Genomic DNA, 18,734 nt, shown 5'->3' with positions numbered 1-18,734 from the left:
CACCCATTAGAATATCTCACTACATGTAACGACTGATTAAAGATACAAAAGGAAATATGGCAAGTGAGGGACATGATGAAATACAAACAGGCAATGGTACAAATATGAAAGGAATTAATTAGATTCTGAATGAGAATGGGCTTAACATTTTTAGTGGGAGTCTTGCTGAAGGGTCCTGGTCTAACCCTCTGTGTGTTCGCAGTGCGTTCTTAGTTTTTAAAGGTTGATCCTGATAGTTATCCATTCGTGAAATTCATATTGTCTTCATAGAAGTGGAAATTAATGAAGAGAATTCTGTTAACAAAACCTGTGGCTCATGTTCATACTGCTCTAAACTGTTTTCACCAGCCTTTAACCACCATTTGGAATTTCCCAACAATTTGCACCTGGAAATCACAGCTCCCTCATGGGAGATATCTATTGTTGAACTAAAGTCACTTCGTGGAATTAGGTGGAAAAGATTTTCTATCTTTAACTGCAATTAATTTTAACCTAAAGAAAAAACTTATTACACTATTACACTATATTACACTATTTATATTCTCAGGCCATCCCACAGCACTTTATAGCCAATGATTATTATTATAGGATTACATATGAATATACAGATATGAGAATAGAATGATAGTCAGCATTAAAGGTAACCCAAAAATAATTGACTGGCATGTAAACTGTAAGTGGTTTTAAGAGGCAGAGTTGGGCTTATTAGGGACAGTGGTATATGCTTAGAAGTACAGAGGAAGGCTAGAATACTTAATGAATATTTCGTATCTGTGCTTACTAAGGAAGTAGATGCTGACAAAATATTGATAGAATGGTAGAGGTTGTGGATAGGGTGAAAACTGATATTCAGGATGTACTGGAAAGGCTGGCTATGTTTAGAGTGGGTAAGTCGCATGGTCCAGATGGATTGCATCCCAGGTTGCAAAGGAAAGTGGGGATGGAGAAAAAGAAAGGGCTTGCCATAATCTATCAATCTTCCTTAAATACGGGGAAGTTGCTAGAGGATTGGAAAGTGGCAAAAGTGACATCCTTATTCAAACAATGAGGGTGATACCAAATGACTGCAAGAAGACATAGATAGGCAAGTAGAATGGGCAGATGGAATTTAATACAGAGAGTATGAGGCAGAAGAGACAGGGAAAGTCAATATAGATTTGGCACAGTTCTAAAGAATGTACAGGGACAGAGGGACCTGGGGTTCATGTGCATTGATCCTTGAAGGGGTTTTAGAAGGCTCCTTAGACAGCACCTTCCAAACCCAAGACCACTATCATCTATAAGGACAAGGGCAATAAGTACATGGGAACACCACCACCTGGAACTTGCTCTCCAAGCCACTCACCATCTTGACTTGGAAATATATTGCCGTTCCTCACTGTCGCTGGGTCAAAAACCTGGAACTCCCTCCCTAACAGCACTGTGGGTGTACCTACACCACATGGACTGCAGCAGTTCAAGAAGGCAGCTCACCACCACCTTCAAGGGCAATTAGGGATGAGCAATAAATGCTGGCCTAGCCAGCGATGCCCACATCACATGAATGAATAAAGAAAGAAATGCTACCAAAGTAAATAACCTCACATTTCTCCACATTGTATTCCTTCTGCCATCTTGCTTCCCATTCACTTAACCCGTCAATATTTCTTTGCAGCCTCTTTGTGTCACTCTCATAGTTTACATTCCCACCTAGCTTTGTCAGCAAACTTAGATATGTTACTCTTGGCCTCTTTTGTCTGTGTCATGAATTTAGATTGTAAATAGCTAAGGCCCCGGCACTGATCCTTACACTTGTTAGAGCTTCCCAACTTGGAAATGCCTTGTTTATCCCTACCGTCTGCTTCCTCTCTGTTTACCAATATTACCCCCAACTCTATGCATCCTTACTTTGCATATAACTGCCCCCTGAAGACAGTGACATCACTACAAAATGATTATTAGTATGTACCAGCAGTTACCAGTAAAACATCAAATGCAGAATTCTTGAAACTATGATTCCACCACACAATAAGCCTAGTCATAAATGGAATAGAGATAATGCCCTCATGGGCCTATTAAGGCCCCCTTGCAGGCTGTTTAAGTTCCATAGATCTCGGTTTAAAACATATTACCATCATAAATCGCAGGTACAGCAGGTAATAAGGAAGGCAAATGGAATTTTGGCATTTATTACTAAAGGAAAAGAGTATTAAAAATGTTGTTGCAGCTGTATAAGGCATTGGTGAGACCACCCCTGGAGTACTGTGCACAGTTTTGGTCCCCTTACTTGAGGAAGGATGTAGTTGCATTGGATGCGGTTCAGTGGAGGTTCACTAGATGGATTCCAGAGATCCAGGACTTGTCTTATGAGGAGAGATTGAGCAGTTTAGGTCTATACTCGCTAGAGTTTAGAAGGATGAGAGGAGATCTAATTGTGGTATATAAGATGCTAAAGGGGATGGACAAAGTAGACGTGGAGCGGATGTTTCCCCTTGTGGGGCATTCTAGAATAAGAGGCCATAGTTTTAGCCTAAGGGGTGGTAGATTTAAATCAGAGATGAGGAGGAATTACTTTTCTGGAAGGGTTGTGAATCTGTGGAATTCACTACCTCAGAATGCAGTGGATGCCGGGACCTTGAATAAATTTAAGGAGGAGCTAGACAGATTTTTAATTAGTAACAGGTTGAAAGGTTATGGGGAGAGGGCAGGAAATTGGAGTTGAGGCCGAAAGGAGATCATATTGAATGGCAGGGCAGGCTTGAGGGGCTGAATTGCCTACTCCTGCTCCTGGTTCTTATTTTCTTGTGAATATGCTGTATGAGAAATTGCCTTAAAATAAAGAGATAAAAACAAAAAACTGCAGATGCTGGAAATCCAAAACAAAAACAGAATTACCTGGAAAAACTCAGCAGGTCTGGCAGCAAAGGTGGAGAAGAAAAGAGTTGACGTTTCGAGTCCTCATCACCCTTCAACAGAACTGAGTGAATCCAAGGAGAGGGGTGAAATATAAGCTGGTTTAAGGTAGTGGTGCTGGATGGAGGGGGGTGGGGGGCGTTGGATCGGGGGAGAGAAATGGAGGGGGGTGCTGTGGTTGTAGGGAGTAAACACCTTGTCAAACACCAGGAGAGAAATGGAAAGCAATGAAGGTGAACAAGGCAAAAGAGAGATACGGAAATCTTGTCACAGAGAGGAACAAAACTTCTTCAAGGTAGGCATTTCTTGAAGAGGAGTGGCAGTCAATCAAACAAAGAGATAAAAACAAAAAACTGCGGATGCTTGACAAGGTGTTTACTCCCTACAATCACACCACCCCCCTCCACTTCTCTCCCCCCACCCAACCACCCCCCCCAACCCCACCACCCCCCACACCCCCATACACACACACCCCCCCCCCACCCCCCCACCTTAAACCAACTTATATTTCACCCCTCTTTTTGGATTCACCCAGTTCTGTTGAAGGGTCATGAGGACTCGAAACGTCAACTCTTTTCTTCTCCACCGATGCTGCCAGACCCGCTGAGTTTTTCCAGGTAATTCTGTTTTTGCCTTAAAATAAAGTTTGACTAACTTGAGTATTGCTGAAAAAATTGACATATCTAAGCTTTTTATCTTGCAATCATCAGGACACTCAAAAGAATACCAATATAAGGGGAAAAACAACAATTTGTACTGTACGTGAAGAGAGTGCTAATTGGTTGGCAAGTGGTGTTTAAGATTGGCCTTATCGGTAACCTTGTAAATAGGGCTCGAGCCATTTGCTCACCGTGCAAGCTTGATGCTGAAATAGGGCACATCAAAGGTACCCTGCAGTATAATGGCTCAGATCATTTCACGCTGTATATCACACAAACTCATGAACAGGCCTAAGGCCGTCACTTCCAGCCCTGAAAAGTGCCCAGTCTACCTTAGATTATCCTGAAAGGGCAAGGTATCTCAAACATTTGAGAAACTGGTGAAGCTAGCTATTTCACAATGCCACTATGCAGTAGCAACATGAGTGGTATTCACCACTACCAGGATGCTGCCGTCAAGCCAAAAAGACGTTCTGCCTTTTACACAAATGATTCATGTGGTATATGAATTTCCGTGCCAGTGTGATACTAGGTATGTAGGCTGTACGTCCCAAAGACTAGCGCATCGTATCAAACAGCATGTCCCAGCCGCTGTTCACAATGGGCACGGTACAGACCAAACCCAGCCAGCCCTTGCTTGCAGAACTCAAAACACAGTGTGCAACATTAGATGTGATTCCGCGATTGGACAACATTAGCTAAATAAGCTTCAATGTGCTAAAAATTACGCTGACGACCAATTTAAGATTTTCAGTTGGGTTCACAATGTGGTGCATATGCATGCACAAGAAGTATATATTAATACACTGGGTCCTGCTCTTTGCAAATAGAAAGAACAGGAACACACAATGCGCCTGTTTTAGATAAACTAGATAAGTGACAGCCATTCACTGACTCATTCCTCAGGGCAATGCCTTGACCAATCAGGGTCAAGCTGCATGGTTTAAATTTCAAACGATGCTTGGCAGTTAACTGTCAGCCACCATCAATGGTACATTCTCCATGGCAACACCACTTGCCAGCCAAACAGCACTCTCTTCACCTACAGTATGTGTTGTTTTTCCTCTTATATGGGTATTCTTGCTAGTGTCCTGATGAGTACACGATGAAAAGCTCAGACATGTCTCTTTTTTCAGCACTACTCAAGTTTTGTACTACCAAATGATTATTTGACTAACTTGTTTGAACTGATGTTCCACACTGTGGGATGTCAAGCCTGTGTTGACAGCTACAAGTCAGGTTTCTTCCAGAGCCATCAATCATGTTGTGGAGTGGAAGGAAGGTGACTGGCCAACAGTAGGAAAAGACCGTTGACAGCTGTTCCATCTTGGAAGGGCACTTGGCACAAAGCACTATTGTGTTTTGTACCAGGTGACCACATACAGGGAGAAATTGGGAAAGGTTATAGAGAAATCCACAGATATCTGCCCATCCTCTTAACCACAGCTAGTGTATGTGGTTGGAAAGAAAGGGTTAAGGGAAGGAAATAGAACAGGCTCTATCTATGTTTTAACATAACAGAATTTTAAAAAGAAAATGATATCTCTTGTTCACGAGCTTTTCCTGATGAAAATTTGCGCTGATTTGTATTACAATTTTTTTTAGAAGCATAGCTATAAAATTTCGACCAGATACTTAATGTAAAAATATTGACATAGTAATAGAACTAGATAACAGTGGAGGTACTTTAATGTTAAATTTCCAGCCAATGGTATGTTTGTTGATGACACACTGAGAATTGGAGTAATTAAATATGATTTATAAAGAAAATATTATTGGTTCCCTAAGGCAAACATGATTGGTACTATACAGTATCAAAAACCCCCTCACTACCATGTCTGACAAAACATGCCTAGGTGTCCTGAGAAAAGGGATAGCTGCGAGTAGGGGAAGCACGAGCTAAGCCTTTGTTTTTACAAGAAGGAAACATACTGCTGCATTATGAGAAGTGATAGCACATCAAAGTTCTTGGTTATATTTGCAGGAAGCCCATCAAACAGCCCAGCTTTGCTGACCCCTCAGATCAAGGACTGCCAGTACTGCCCCACTGCTGTGATACTGCGAATTCATTTGTACTTGTTGGGCACAGCATCAATACATCTTGTGCAAAACCCAGCACTGTGTGAACACCAAGCACATTCCCGATTGCCAAGTCGGCCCTTTCATCTTGTTTTGCCTAGGCTCCATTTAATAAGCTCTTTGATTTTATATCAGCAAGCTTATAGTATGGCTTCTTTGTTCTTTTGCTGTTTAGACAGTGGGAAGTCATTCATGAAAAAAAAGCCCAGTGCAATGGCAGTAATGGCAGCCGGCCAAACACATTGAAAGTAATTAAAGAAAAATGTGGGCAAAACAGTCTTTTAAAGAATTAATTTCTCCATGTATTTCATCTCATGCACACCGGTTAAGTTTGGCAACAGTTTTCTATTTAAATGGTTGTTAGGTAAATGAGTTGGGATAAGTTCACATTCACACCAGAAACCCCCAACATTTGGTCAGTTCACTTGAGGCTCACTTTTGTTCTCTGATGAACTGTGTCTATTCCAGGAGTGAATTACTACTCCAAGAGTTTGAAAGGCCCCCATAGGCTAATGCTTCACATTGAATTAGTTTGTCAAGCCCTCCCACTAATTCACCTCCCACACAGTGGAGCTTGGTGAAGTAAGCTTTGTGCGTTATGCCCTTTGTAGTGAAATCAGTGATTTGTATGAGAAAAGGGACATCTTTTGAGGATTGGATTTTCCTGGATGCTTTTTCCCCTTATTGGCGTTGAGATTTTCCTCTGCTTTTATTTTGCCTCTCCTAGAAGCTTTTGGGCAAAATATGGAGGGTTGGGAGGTAGGGGGCTTGGCAGTGTTTAGTCAAGATGCTGTACCTATCATGGCATTGGGCAGACTTGATGAACCAGTTGGTCTTTTCCTCCCTGTCAAGTCTGTATGCATGTATTCAGTCCCTCGAGCATGTCTGCCATTGAGTTAGATTGTGGTCGACCTATATAACTCTATCCATGTAATTTAAAAAAAAAATTTTATGGGATGTGGGCATCGCTGACTAGGCCAGCATTTATTGCCCATCCCTAATTGCCCTTGAGAAAGTGGTGCTGAGCTGCCTTCTTGAACTGCTGCAGTCCTCGTGATGTAGGTAAATCCACAGTGTTGTTAGGAAGGGAGGTCCAGGATTTTGACCCAGCAACAGTGAAGGTAAAAATAAAAAACTGTGGATGCTGGAAATCCAAAACAAAAACAGAATTACCTGGAAAAACTCAGCAGGTCTGGCAGCATCGGCAGAGAAGAAAAGAGTTGAAATTTCAAGTCCTCATGACCCTTCAACAGAACTGAGTGAATATTGGGACAGGGGTGAAATTAAGCTGGTTTAAGGTTGGCGGGGGCGGGGGGGGGAGGTGGTGGTGGGGGGAGAGAAGTTGGGGGGGGTGGTGCAGTTGTAGGGACAAGCAAGTAGTGATAGAAGCAGATAATCAAAAGATGTCACAGACAAAGGAACAAAGAGGTGTTGAAGGTGGTGATATTATCTAAACGAATGTGCTAATTAAGAATGGATGGCAGGACACTCAAGGTACAGCTCTAGTGGGGGTGGGGTGGAAAGACTAGCAGGGCATACAAGGTTTAAAAATAATGGAAATAGGTGGGAAAAGAAAAATCTATATAAATTATTGGAAAAAACAAAAGGAAGGGGGAAGAAATGGAAAGGGGGTGGGGATGGAGTCGGAAGTTCAAGATCTAAAGTTGTTGAATTCAATATTCAGTCCGGAAGGCTGTAAAGTGCCTAGTCGGAAGATGAGATGCTGTTCCTCAAGTTTGCGTTGGGCTTCACTGGAACAATGCAGCAAGCCAAGGACAGACATGTGGGCAAGAGAGCAGGGTGGAGTGTTAAAATGGCAAGCGACAGGGAGGTTTGGGTCATTCTTGCGGACAGGCCGCAGGTATTCTGCAAAGCAGTCGCCAGTTTACGTTTGGTCTCTCCTATGTAGAGGAGGCCGCATTGGAAGCAACAAATACAGTAGACTAAGTTGGGGGAAATGCAAGTGAAATGCTGCTTCACTTGAAAGGAGTGTTTGGGCCCTTGGACGGTGAGGAGAGAGGAAGTGAAGGGGCAGGTGTTGCATCTTTTGCGTATGCATGGGGAGATGCATAGGTGGGTGTTGAGGAGCAGGGGTTGATGGAGGAGTGGACCAGGGTGTCCCGGAGGGAACGATCCCTACGGAATGCCGCTGGGGGGGGTGAAGGGAAGATGTGCTTGGTGGTGGCATCATGCTGGAGTTGGCAGAAATGGTGGAGCATGATCCTTTGAATGCGGAGGCTGGTGGGGTAATAAGTGAGGACAAGGGGGACCCTATCATGTTTCTGGGAGGGAGGAGAAGGCGTGAGGGCAGATGCGCGGGAGATGGGCTGGACACAGTTGAGGGCCCTGTCAACGACCGTGGGTGGAAAACCTCGGTTAAGGAAGAAGGAGGACATGTCAGAGGAACTGTTTTTGAAGGTAGCATCATCAGAACAGATGCGACGGAGGTGAAGGAACTGAGAGAATGGGATGGAATCCTTACAGGAAGCGGGGTATGAGGAGCTGTAGTCCAGGTAGCTGTGGGAGTCGGTAGGCTTGTAATGGATATTGATGGACAGTCTATCACTAGAAATTGAGACAGAGAGGTCAAGGATGGGCAGGGAGGTGTCAGAGATGGACCATGTGAAAATGATGGAGGGGTGGAGATTGGAAGCAAAATGAATAAATTTTTCCAAGTCCCGACGAGAGCATGAAGCAGCACCGAAATAATCATCGATGTACCAGAGAAAGAGTTGTGGGAGGGGGCCGGAGTAGGACTGGAACAAGGAATGTTCCACATACCCCATAAAGAGACAGGCATAGCTGGGGCCCATGCGGGTACCCATAGCCACACCTTTTATTTGGAGGAAGCGAGAGGAGTTAAAGGAGAAATTGTTCAGTGTGAGAACAAGTTCAGCCAGACAGAGGAGAGTAGTGATGGATGGGGATTGTTCGGGCTTCTGTTCGAGGAAGAAGTTAAGGGCCCTCAGACCATCCTGGTGGGGGATGGAAATGTAGAGGGATTGGATGTCAGTGGGGAAGAGGAAGCAGTTGGGGCCAGGGAACTGGAAATTGTTGATGTGACGTAAGGTGTCAGAGGAATCACGGATGTAGGTGGGAAGGGACTGGACAAGGGGAGAGAGAAGGGAGTCAAGATAACGAGAAATGAGTTCCATGGGGCAGGAACAGGCTGACACGATTGGTCTACTGGGACAGTTCTGTTTGTGGATTTTGGGTAGGAGGTAGAAGCGGGCCATCCAAGGTTGGGTAGGAGGTAGAAGCAGGCCGTCCGAGGTTGTGCGACTATCAGGTTGGAAGCTGTGGGAGGAAGGCCTCCAGAGGAGATGAGGTCAGTGACAGTCCTGGAAACAATGGCTTGATGTTCAGTGGTGGGGTCATGGTCCAGGGAGAGGTAGGAGGAAGTGTCTGCATGTTGACACTCAGCCTCTGCAAGGTAGAGGTCAGTGCGCCAGACAACAACAGCACCACCCTTGTCAGTGGGTTTGATGACGATGTCAGGGTTGGACCTGAGAGAATGGAGTGCAGTAAGTTCAGAGAGAGACAGATTAGAATGGATAAGAGGAGCAGAGAAATTAGACGACTAATGTCACGCCGACAGTTCTCAATGAAAAGATCAAGAAAAGGTAAGAATCCAGAGGGAGGGGTCCAGGTGGAGGGAGAATATTGGAGCTGGGTAAAAGGATCCGTTGAACGGGGAGAGGATTCCTGCCCAAAGAAGTGAGCACGGAGACGAAGACAGCAGAAGAAGAGTTCAGCATCGTGCCGAGCCCGAAATTCATTGAGATAAGGGCGTAAGGGTATGAAACTAAGTCCTGTGCTGAGCACTGAACGTTCAGGGTCGGAGAGGGGAAGGTCAGGGGTTATAGTGAATACACAGCTGGGGCTGGGATTGGAAGATGGGGTGGGGACGGAGGGACAGGCAAGGGTGGAGGGTCCTAGATGGGTGTTGGTGTTGATGAGTTGTTGGAGCAGTGAAGGTAATTTAGTTCCTGAATACCTAACAAAAACCCATCAATCTTAGTTTTGAAAGTTTCAGCTGACCCAGCCTTTGGAGTGGGGCGGGGTGGGGGTATGAAGGGATAGTGAGCCATTCTTAATAGCTTACAAAACTGTTCAATATGTGTGTGTGTAACTGCAAAAATCAGCTGGATTTTTATTCTGAAATATAAGACATTTGTTAGTCTAAGCTTTATGAAGTAAAACAATATTTTTCGTAAAGAGTGTCAACATGACTCTGCATAGCATTAGTTTGCTTCTTTCCCTTAGAAAGTAGTGAAGAATTTTCTGTCATGACTGCTGATGCAAATTAGAAAATGATTGAATTTAATCTAACATTATCTGGAAAAAAATCTCAGCAGCATTCCAACTAAGGATGCTACTTATGTTCATCTAAAGACAACGGAGCCATAGGGATATCTGAATGGTTCAAGAGCCAATAGGTCAGGCCCCACAAATCTGCTGGAATTCTTTGAGGAAGTGAATGAATGGATGAACAAGGAATATCCAGTGGATATAACATATTGGATTTCAAAAAGCATTTAATTTGGTTCCACGTCTGAGCACATGGGATAATGACTGAAGTAGCTAATTTGAATTAAAAATTATCCAGTCAGTAGAAACCTAAAGGTAATAAAAAATGGATAAAGGTTTGTGCTGAAAATAGTAGGACTTGGATTTCCAGAAGTACCTGTCTGATTCCCTGTTAGTTACACATAACAGGGTGTATTCTACATCAGCAGTATTCTCACAATTGTTGATGATGTCAAAATGTATGGTTAAACAACCAGTGTAGAAAAGGCTAAAAAATAGTCAAAGGTAAATTAAACAGATGGACTGAAGAAGAATTGGTAGCATTTAGGATAAATAACTTTAAGTGCAACCAACTGGGACCTCATCACTGATCAGCAGTAAAAGCACTAAAAGGTAAACTTTTTGAAGAAAGGCCGGAGTCAGTTTTCAGAGTTATTGCCGAAAAAAGATAGGATTTGTGTTTATGTAGCATCTTTCATTACCTCAGCATGTCCCCAAGCACGTTACAAACAACTTTTTGATTTGAAGTATAGTTACTGTTGTATCATAGAAATCACAACAACCAATTTCCACACAGAATGGCCCCACAAACAGCAATGTGATAATGATTTGGTTATTTTTTTTTATTTTTAGCATTCATGGCATTGCTGACGAGGTCAATATTTATTCCCCACCCTTGATTGTTCTTGACAGTGCTGCCTTCTTGATCCAGTGCAGTCTGTTTGGTGAAGGTACTCCCACAATGCTGTGTAGAGTGTTCCAAGATTTTGACCCAGCGACGATGAAGGAACAGTGATTTAGTTCCCATTCAGGAAAGTGGAGATTGTTATGTTGTTGAATGTCGAGGGGAGATTGTTAGGCTTTCTCCTGTTAGCGATGGTCATTGCCTGGCACTTGTGTGGCATGAATGTTATTTGCCACTTACTAGCCAAGTCTGGATGTTGTCCAGATCTTGCTGCTTTCAGACATGGACTTTACCCAAAGACTAGTGTAAATCTGGAACTCTCTGTCCAAAAAAGTTCTTGAGGCTGGATCAACCAAACATTTCAAAAATGAGATTGATATATTTTTGTTAGGTGAAGGCTTTAAAGATCAAAGAACCAAGGCAGGAACATGGAGTTCACATACAGATCAACAATAATCTAACTCAATGGTAGAACAGGCTCAAGGGGCGGAATGGCCTCATGTTCCTATGCTCCTTATCATTTAGTGTATATCTCTTCCCCTTATTCTACTCTTAAAATGCATCACCTCAAATCTTTTGGCATTCTATTTCATATGACAGTATCTATCAATTTATTTGTCCTCCTGAAACCACTTAAATGTTTGTGTCATCTTCAAATGTTGCCATTGCAACTCTCGTATCTGAACCCAGATCACTTACATATGTTGAGAAGGAACAGTCCCAACCCTGAGCTGGCAAACACCACAGTTTACACATTCTCTTGGGTACGGATAAACATGAAGGATTGATTAGGATCAGATATAGAGACAGCAAGGCAAATGATAGCTTGGTTAGTAACTCCAGGGGAGGCCATAAGATCATAAGACATAGGAGCAGAAAGTAGGCCATTCGGCCCATCGAGTTTGCTCCGCTATTCAATCATGGCTGATAAGTTTCTCAACCCCCCCATTCTCCCGCCTTCTCCCCGTAACCTTTGATCCCCTTGCCAATCAAGAACCTATCTATCTCGGTCTTAAATACACTCAATGACCTGACCTCCACAGCCTTCTATGTCAATGAATTCCATAAATTCACCACTCTCTGGCTAAAGAAGTTTCTCCTCATCTCTGTTCTAAAAGGTCTTCCCTTTACTCTGCGGCTGTGCCCTCAGGTCCTAGTCTCGCCTACTAATGGAAACATCTTCCCCACCTCCACTCTATCCAGGCTTTTCAATATTCTGTAAGTTTCAATCAGATCCCCCCCTCATCCTTCTAAACTCCATCGAGTATAGGCCCAGAGTCCTCAAACGTTCCTCATATGTTAAGCCTTTCATTCCTGGGATCATTCTCGTGAACCTCCTCTGGACCCTCTCCAGGGCCAGCACATGCTTCCTGAGATACGGGGCCCAAAATTGCTCACAATATTCTCACAATAAAGCCTCAGCAGCACATCCCTGCTTTTATATTCTAGTCCTCTCAAAATAAATACCAACATTACATTTGCCTTCCTAATTACCAACTCAACCTGCATGTTAACCTTAAGAGAATCCTGGACTAGGATTCCCAAGTCCCTTTGCACTCCAGATTTCTGAATTCTCTCCCCAGTTAGAAAATAGTCTATGCCTCTATTCTTCCTACCATATTGCATGACCTCACACTTCCCCACGTTGTATTCCATCTGCCACTTCTTTGCCCATTCTCCTAACCTGTCCAAATCCTTCTGCAGCCTCCCCGCCTCCTCAATACTACCTGTCCCTCCACCTATCTGTGTATCATCTACAAACTTAGCCAGAATGCCCTCAGTTCCTTCATCTAGATCATTAATGTATAAAGTGAAAAGTTGTGGTCCCAACACTGACCCCTGCGGAACTCCACTAGTCACTGGCCGCCATCCTGAGAAGGACCCTTTTAGCTCCACTCCGTGCCTCCTGCCAGACAGCCAATCTTCTATCCATGCTAGTACCTTGCTTCTAACACCATAGGCTCTTATCTTACTGAGCAGCCTCCTGTGCGGCACCTTGTCAAAGGCCTTCTGGAAGTCCGAGTAGATAACATCCATTGGCTCTCCTTTGTCTAACCTACCCATTACCTCCTCAAAGAATTCTAACAGATTTGTCAGGCATGACCTCCCCTTGATGAAACCATGCTGACTTTGCCTTATTTTACCATGCACTTCCAAGTATTCTGAAATCTCATCCTTAATAATGGACTCTAAAATCTTACCAAAGACCGAGGTCAGGCTAATCGGCCTGTAATTTCCCGTCTTTTACATCACTCCCTTCTTAAACAGGGGGGTTACATTAGCGATTTTCCAGTCCTCTGGGACCCTCCCTGACTCCAGTGATTCCTGAAAGATCACCACTAATGCCTCCACTATCTCTTCAGCTATCTCCTTCAGAACTCTGGGGTGTAATCCATCTGGCCCAGGTGATTTATCCACCTTCAGATCTTTCAGTTTTCCTAGCACCTTCTCCTTGGTAACGGCCACCATACTCACCTCTGCCCCCCGACTCTCTTGAATTTTGGGGATGTTACTCATGTCTTCCTCCGTGAAGACTGACGCAAAGTACCTATTCAGTTCCTCTGCCATTTCTTTGTTCCCCATTATTACTTCTCCAGCATAATTTTCCAGCGGCCCAAAGTCCACTTTTGCTTCTGTCTTATCCTTTATATATCTAAAAAAAACTCTTGCAATCTTCTTTTATACTACTGGCTCGTTTACCCTCATATTTAATCTTCTCCCTCCTTATTTCTTTTTTAGTTGTCCTCTGTTGGTCTTTGTAGGCTTCCCAATCCCCTGGCTTCCCACTGCTCTTTGCCGCATTGTTTGCTTTCTCTTTAGCTTTTATGCTGCCCCTGACTTCCCTTGTCAGCCATGGTTGCCTCGTCCTCCCTTTATTATGCTTCTTCTTCCTAGGGATGTTTTTAGCTGTGTCTCCCAAATTACTCCCAGAAACTCCTGCCATTGCTGTTCCACTGTCTTTCCTGCGAGGCTCATCTCCCAGTCAATTCTGGCCAGCTCCTCCCTCATGCCTCTGTAGTTACCTTTATTCCAGCTTTTTCCTCTCAAATTGCAGGGTAAATTATATCATATTATGGTCACTTCCTCCTAAGGATTCCTTCACCTTAAGCTCCCTTATCAAATCTGCCTCATTACACCACTAAATGTAGAATTGCCTGTTCCCTAGTGGGCTCCACCACAAGCTGATCCAAAAAGCCATCTCGTAGACATTCTACAAATTCCTTTTCTTGGGATCCACTACCAACCTGATTTTCCCAGTGTACCTGCATATTGAAATCCCCCATGATCAATGTAACCTTGCCTTTCTTACATGCCTTTTTTATCTCCTGGTGTATCTTGTGCCCCACATCCTGACTACTGTTCGGAGGCCTGTACATAACTCCCATTTTGGATTTTTTAACCTTTGCGCTTCCTCAACTCTACCCACACAGATTCTACATCATCTAACCCTACGTCATTTCTTGCTTTCGATTTAATTTCACTTCTTACTAACAAAGCAACCCCACCCCCTCTGCCAACCTGCCTATCTTTTCGATAGGATGTATATCCTTGGATATTTAGCTCCCAGTCCTGATCCCCTTGCAGCCATGTCTCCGTGATGCCCACCACATCGTACCTGCCAATTTCAATCTGCGCCACAAGCTCATTTACCTTATTTCGTATACTGCGTGTATTCAAATACAACACCTTCAGTCCTGTATTTCCCGTCCCCCTTCTCTTTGTCATCCCTTTATCTGATGTGTTTGAAGTTAGATTCCTAGCCCTTTCCAAACACTCTGTCCTATTTTGTGTTCTGGAGACTTTAATAGCCTCTCCTGGGCTCTCCTTCCTTTTCAGTTTTTTCATAATTTTCCATGAAGTTGAATCCACTCCACCCACACGCTAATCTGCTGCTTTGTTTCCCATTAGTCATACTTCTTGGAGCTTTACCCTTCCTTTCCCCCCCACTTTCTAGTTTAAAGTCCTGTTGACCACCCTATTTACCCTTTTCGCTAGAATGTTAGTCCCAGATCAGTTCAGGTTGGGACCGTCCCAATGGTATGGATCCTTCCTGTTCTAATACTGATGTCAGTGCCCCATGAAGTGGAACCCCTCTTTCCCGCAACACTCCTTTAGCCACGTGTTTACTTCCCTTATTCTCGCGTCCCTATGCCAATTTGCATGTGGCTTGGGTAGTAATCCGGAGCCATGAAATGCATTTCAGTAATGACCACTAAATGCTATGCTTTGTTGTAGTTGTGAGTGACCCATTATCCATCAACTCTTGCGAGCAAATACTTTACAATCTTTCACAAGGTGTGCAAGTCATTGTCTGCTCCTCATGTGGTCTTTACATTAACACAAGAATGTTTCTTTTTCTGCTTAACCAAAGCCAACGGTGGAGTTAGTCATGGAATGCTTTTCATTTCCGAATTAATTGAGCAGTGACTTTGGAGCCAGCTACCTTCACGATCTCATCCGATATTATTTTTCACTACAGGACCACTGCAAAAATTAGAGTACCAAACACAAGTCATAACCTTCACAAGGCTGAGATAGACAAATTTTTAATCAGTAAGAGCATCAAGGGTTATGGGGAAAAGGCAGGAAAGTGGAATTGAGGATTATCAGATCAGCCATGATCTCATTGAATGGTGGAGGAGACTCAATGGGCTGAATGGCCTACTTCTGCTTCTACGTCGTATGGTCTTATGCTTTATCACCAATCAGAGCCGAGTGCTGCTTGCTTGGCATGCCAGGGAGGGTCATGGGCTCTAGGTGATTGGAATGAATCCATTGAATGCCTTTGTGGAAAGCAGTTTGGCTGCACAGAATGTATTATACTGATCTGGACAGAATTCATCCATCCTTGCCATGACTCCTAGAGTCAATGAAAATTTCCTGCCGGGGCCAAAATCTACATTTTGCTGCCAAATAGGCCAATCATTCACATGTGAGCTTTTATTTTGATCTTTTACAAATATAAATGATGGCCCTCGACAAACACTGAAAACTTGTCTTGAATCGCAGCACAACTCGTATAAGACGCTCTCTGTTAATCCATTCAAAGAAATGGATTTAAGGTTCTTGGAGCCTCCAAAGTGAAAACAGATTCTGAGATGCTGAATGGGGTTTAATTTCAGTCAAATGTTTTTTTCTTCCCTTCGCTGATATTTTTATGACTAGCAAACAAAAGTGTTCAAAGAGTGCTTTTCAAGAAACAATTTATTTTTTTCTTGCCACTATTATTTTTCTCCTTTGTTAACAACAGCAGTGGCCTGGAGTTTAGCATTTAATCCCTGGAGACTCCAGGGCAAGCCTGGAGGGTTGGCAACTTAATTTTGCAGATTATCAACAAAATAAAGTTAAAGCACAAAGATTTTTTAAAAAGTAAGACTTGCATTTATATAACACCAATCACAACCACAGCATTTCCCGAAATGCTTTACTGTCAATGAACTATTTTGAAGTGTATAGTCACTCTATTGTATGGAATGTAGCAGCCAATTGGCACACAAAAGCTCCCATAAACAGTAAGATGATATTGACCAGATAATCTGTCTTTGTGCTTGTTGAGGTAAAAAAAAATGGCCAGGACATGAGGGAAACTTCCCTGGTCCTTTTCCAATGGCGCCATGGGATCTTTTACGTCCACCTGAGAGATTTAACGTTTCACCCAAAGGATAAGTAAAATGAAAATCATTTTTAAGACTAAACAAACAATGAAAAGCTGCAGAGCAATTTGAAACTGTTCCAGGAAAGAACACAACGTTCAAGAGCACTATTTGATAGAGGACAGTAAAATAAAATGAAATTCCATATTTTCTCTGCTAAAACATTTAGTGAAGCAAATAAAGGGACACAGATTTCATGGCATTGCAATGTGAAATGGATAAGGCAATGTCTTGTGGAACCCATTCCAAAATACACACACTCCGAGTTGAGAATCTCTGTCCAGATTTATCCCAGTTATTACACATTCTAGTGAAGGATGCTTTATTTCTTTTCTAGCAAATAAATTCACTAGGTCTCTAGTGGTAAAGTTGTTGTCAAAACCATTTTTGGATTCAATTAAGAGGTGGGTTGTCCTAGAGAGTCAGGGCTGTCGCAGATTGGGGCTGCAGACTCCTGTTCCTGTCCACGCTCCTGTTAACAGTTGGAACTACATTGGCTCCAATTACACCAATTTAACTTCTCCCTGAGGAGCACAGCCATTTTCTGGCCTTCAGACAACGGATGAATTCCAGTTTGTGCTTTCATTAGCTGTACAACAGGCACTAGAAGCTCCTTACAAGCAGCACAATGCATTGCCTTCATCCTCCTGACCCCAGCGTGGGCACACACCAAACCCTACTCAATCATGGTCCCTACAGTTAGAGGTTTGAGTTTTCAGCAATGATCAACATTGACCAGAAACCCAACTGTACCAGCTACATAAATTCCATGGCTGCAGGAGCAGGTCAAGGTCTGGGTATACTGTGGTAAATGGCTCACCTCCTGACTCCCCAAAGCCTTTTTACCACTTACAAAAAACATGGATGTGGCTGAATACTCTTCACTTGCCTGGATGGATGCAACTGCAACAACACTCACGAGTTCAATGTTATCCAAGATAAAGCAGCTCACTTGTTCTGTAGCTCATCCACCACTTCAAAAATGCATACCCTTCTGTACTGTCAACTATGGCTGCAGTGTGTATCATCTTCAGGATGCACTGCAGCAACTCACTGAGTTATCTTCAATATCACATCCCAAGCCTGCAACCTCTACCACCTGGAAGGACAAGGACAGTTGGTGCACGGGAACAGCATCAACTTCAAGTTGAACTCCAAATTACACACCATCTTCACCTGGAAATATATCACTGTTCCTTCATTGTTACTGGGTCAGAATCCTGGTACTGCCAACCCAACAGCATTGTTGGTGTACCTTCACTATATGGACTGCAGTGCTTTAAAGAGAAGGCTCACTACCCCCTTCGCAAGGGCAATTAGGTATAGGCAATGAATCATGGCTCTGCTAGTGATGCCTGTATCCTGGGAATGAATATAAAAAAAACATATATAGCAAACAACATGTCCTGAATATGAGAATATTCTCACACCCAGCCAGTTCTCATGCCCTTACAACAGTTGTCGTAGCCAGTCTGAGTTTTGTCATCAAGAATGGGACAGACATCTGACTTCAGCATGTTGGAAGGACCTACATCGGCAGCTTGTGTCATGCCAAACATTTTGATTATCCCTGTATCCACGCGCAGTTCTCAGCACCAGCCTTAGTCATGTACATCTAGGTTTTCATCTGAGGGGCTTTGACAAAGAAGTATGCTCACTGTGATGCAATTCCCCCTCTAGAGTAATCGTGGTCGATAGGTGTCCACTTCTGTTTTGTCCTCTGTAACTGCTTCTCTTTGTGCCACAAAATTATGTATTGAAATAATTATTTAATGGCTATTTTAAATTCACCTCATTCAGATTTTCTCCCTTTCTAATGAAAAAAGCAACTCAACGTTTGATGCGGTCCCATGAATGCTCGTAGAACTCTAATACCTCACCTATGTAGATATACTCCATGGGTGACCCTAGACGTTAAGCTTCAGTAGACTAGTTTATAAAAGAACACAAGATGTAGCAGGAGTAGGTCATGCGGCCCCTTGAGGCTGCTCCGCCATTTAATAAGATCATGCAGTCCTTTCTGTTCTGGAAATTAAGTCCAGTGCCAGGCGGGAAAGTTGGCATGATTACCATTGGGAACACGTGAGACCCTCTGCTTTTCAGCTCATTAATTATTCATCTGCAAGGAGCTCAGCGAATCTTGTGGCATGGTGGACAGGCATTCACCCCTTCTGCCGTTCCATCATGGGGTCAAAGGTCCTGACGCCATATTTAAACAGCACCTGGATGGACCTT

At 43.4% G+C, this 18,734-nt stretch overlaps 1 protein-coding gene across 1 annotated transcript in view; it reads left to right on the top strand.

The window, feature by feature from the left end:
* LOC121269770 overlaps positions 1–18,734 on the top strand; it is a 50,293-nt gene that overhangs the window by 10,727 nt on the left and 20,832 nt on the right. The window lies entirely within an intron of this gene.

The sequence above is a fragment of the Carcharodon carcharias genome, chromosome 26 (assembly GCF_017639515.1).
Source record: "Carcharodon carcharias isolate sCarCar2 chromosome 26, sCarCar2.pri, whole genome shotgun sequence".
Classification (NCBI taxonomy): domain Eukaryota; kingdom Metazoa; phylum Chordata; class Chondrichthyes; order Lamniformes; family Lamnidae; genus Carcharodon; species Carcharodon carcharias.
The sequence above is the reverse complement of the archived record's forward strand: the minus strand, read 5'-3'. Positions and strand labels throughout refer to the sequence as shown.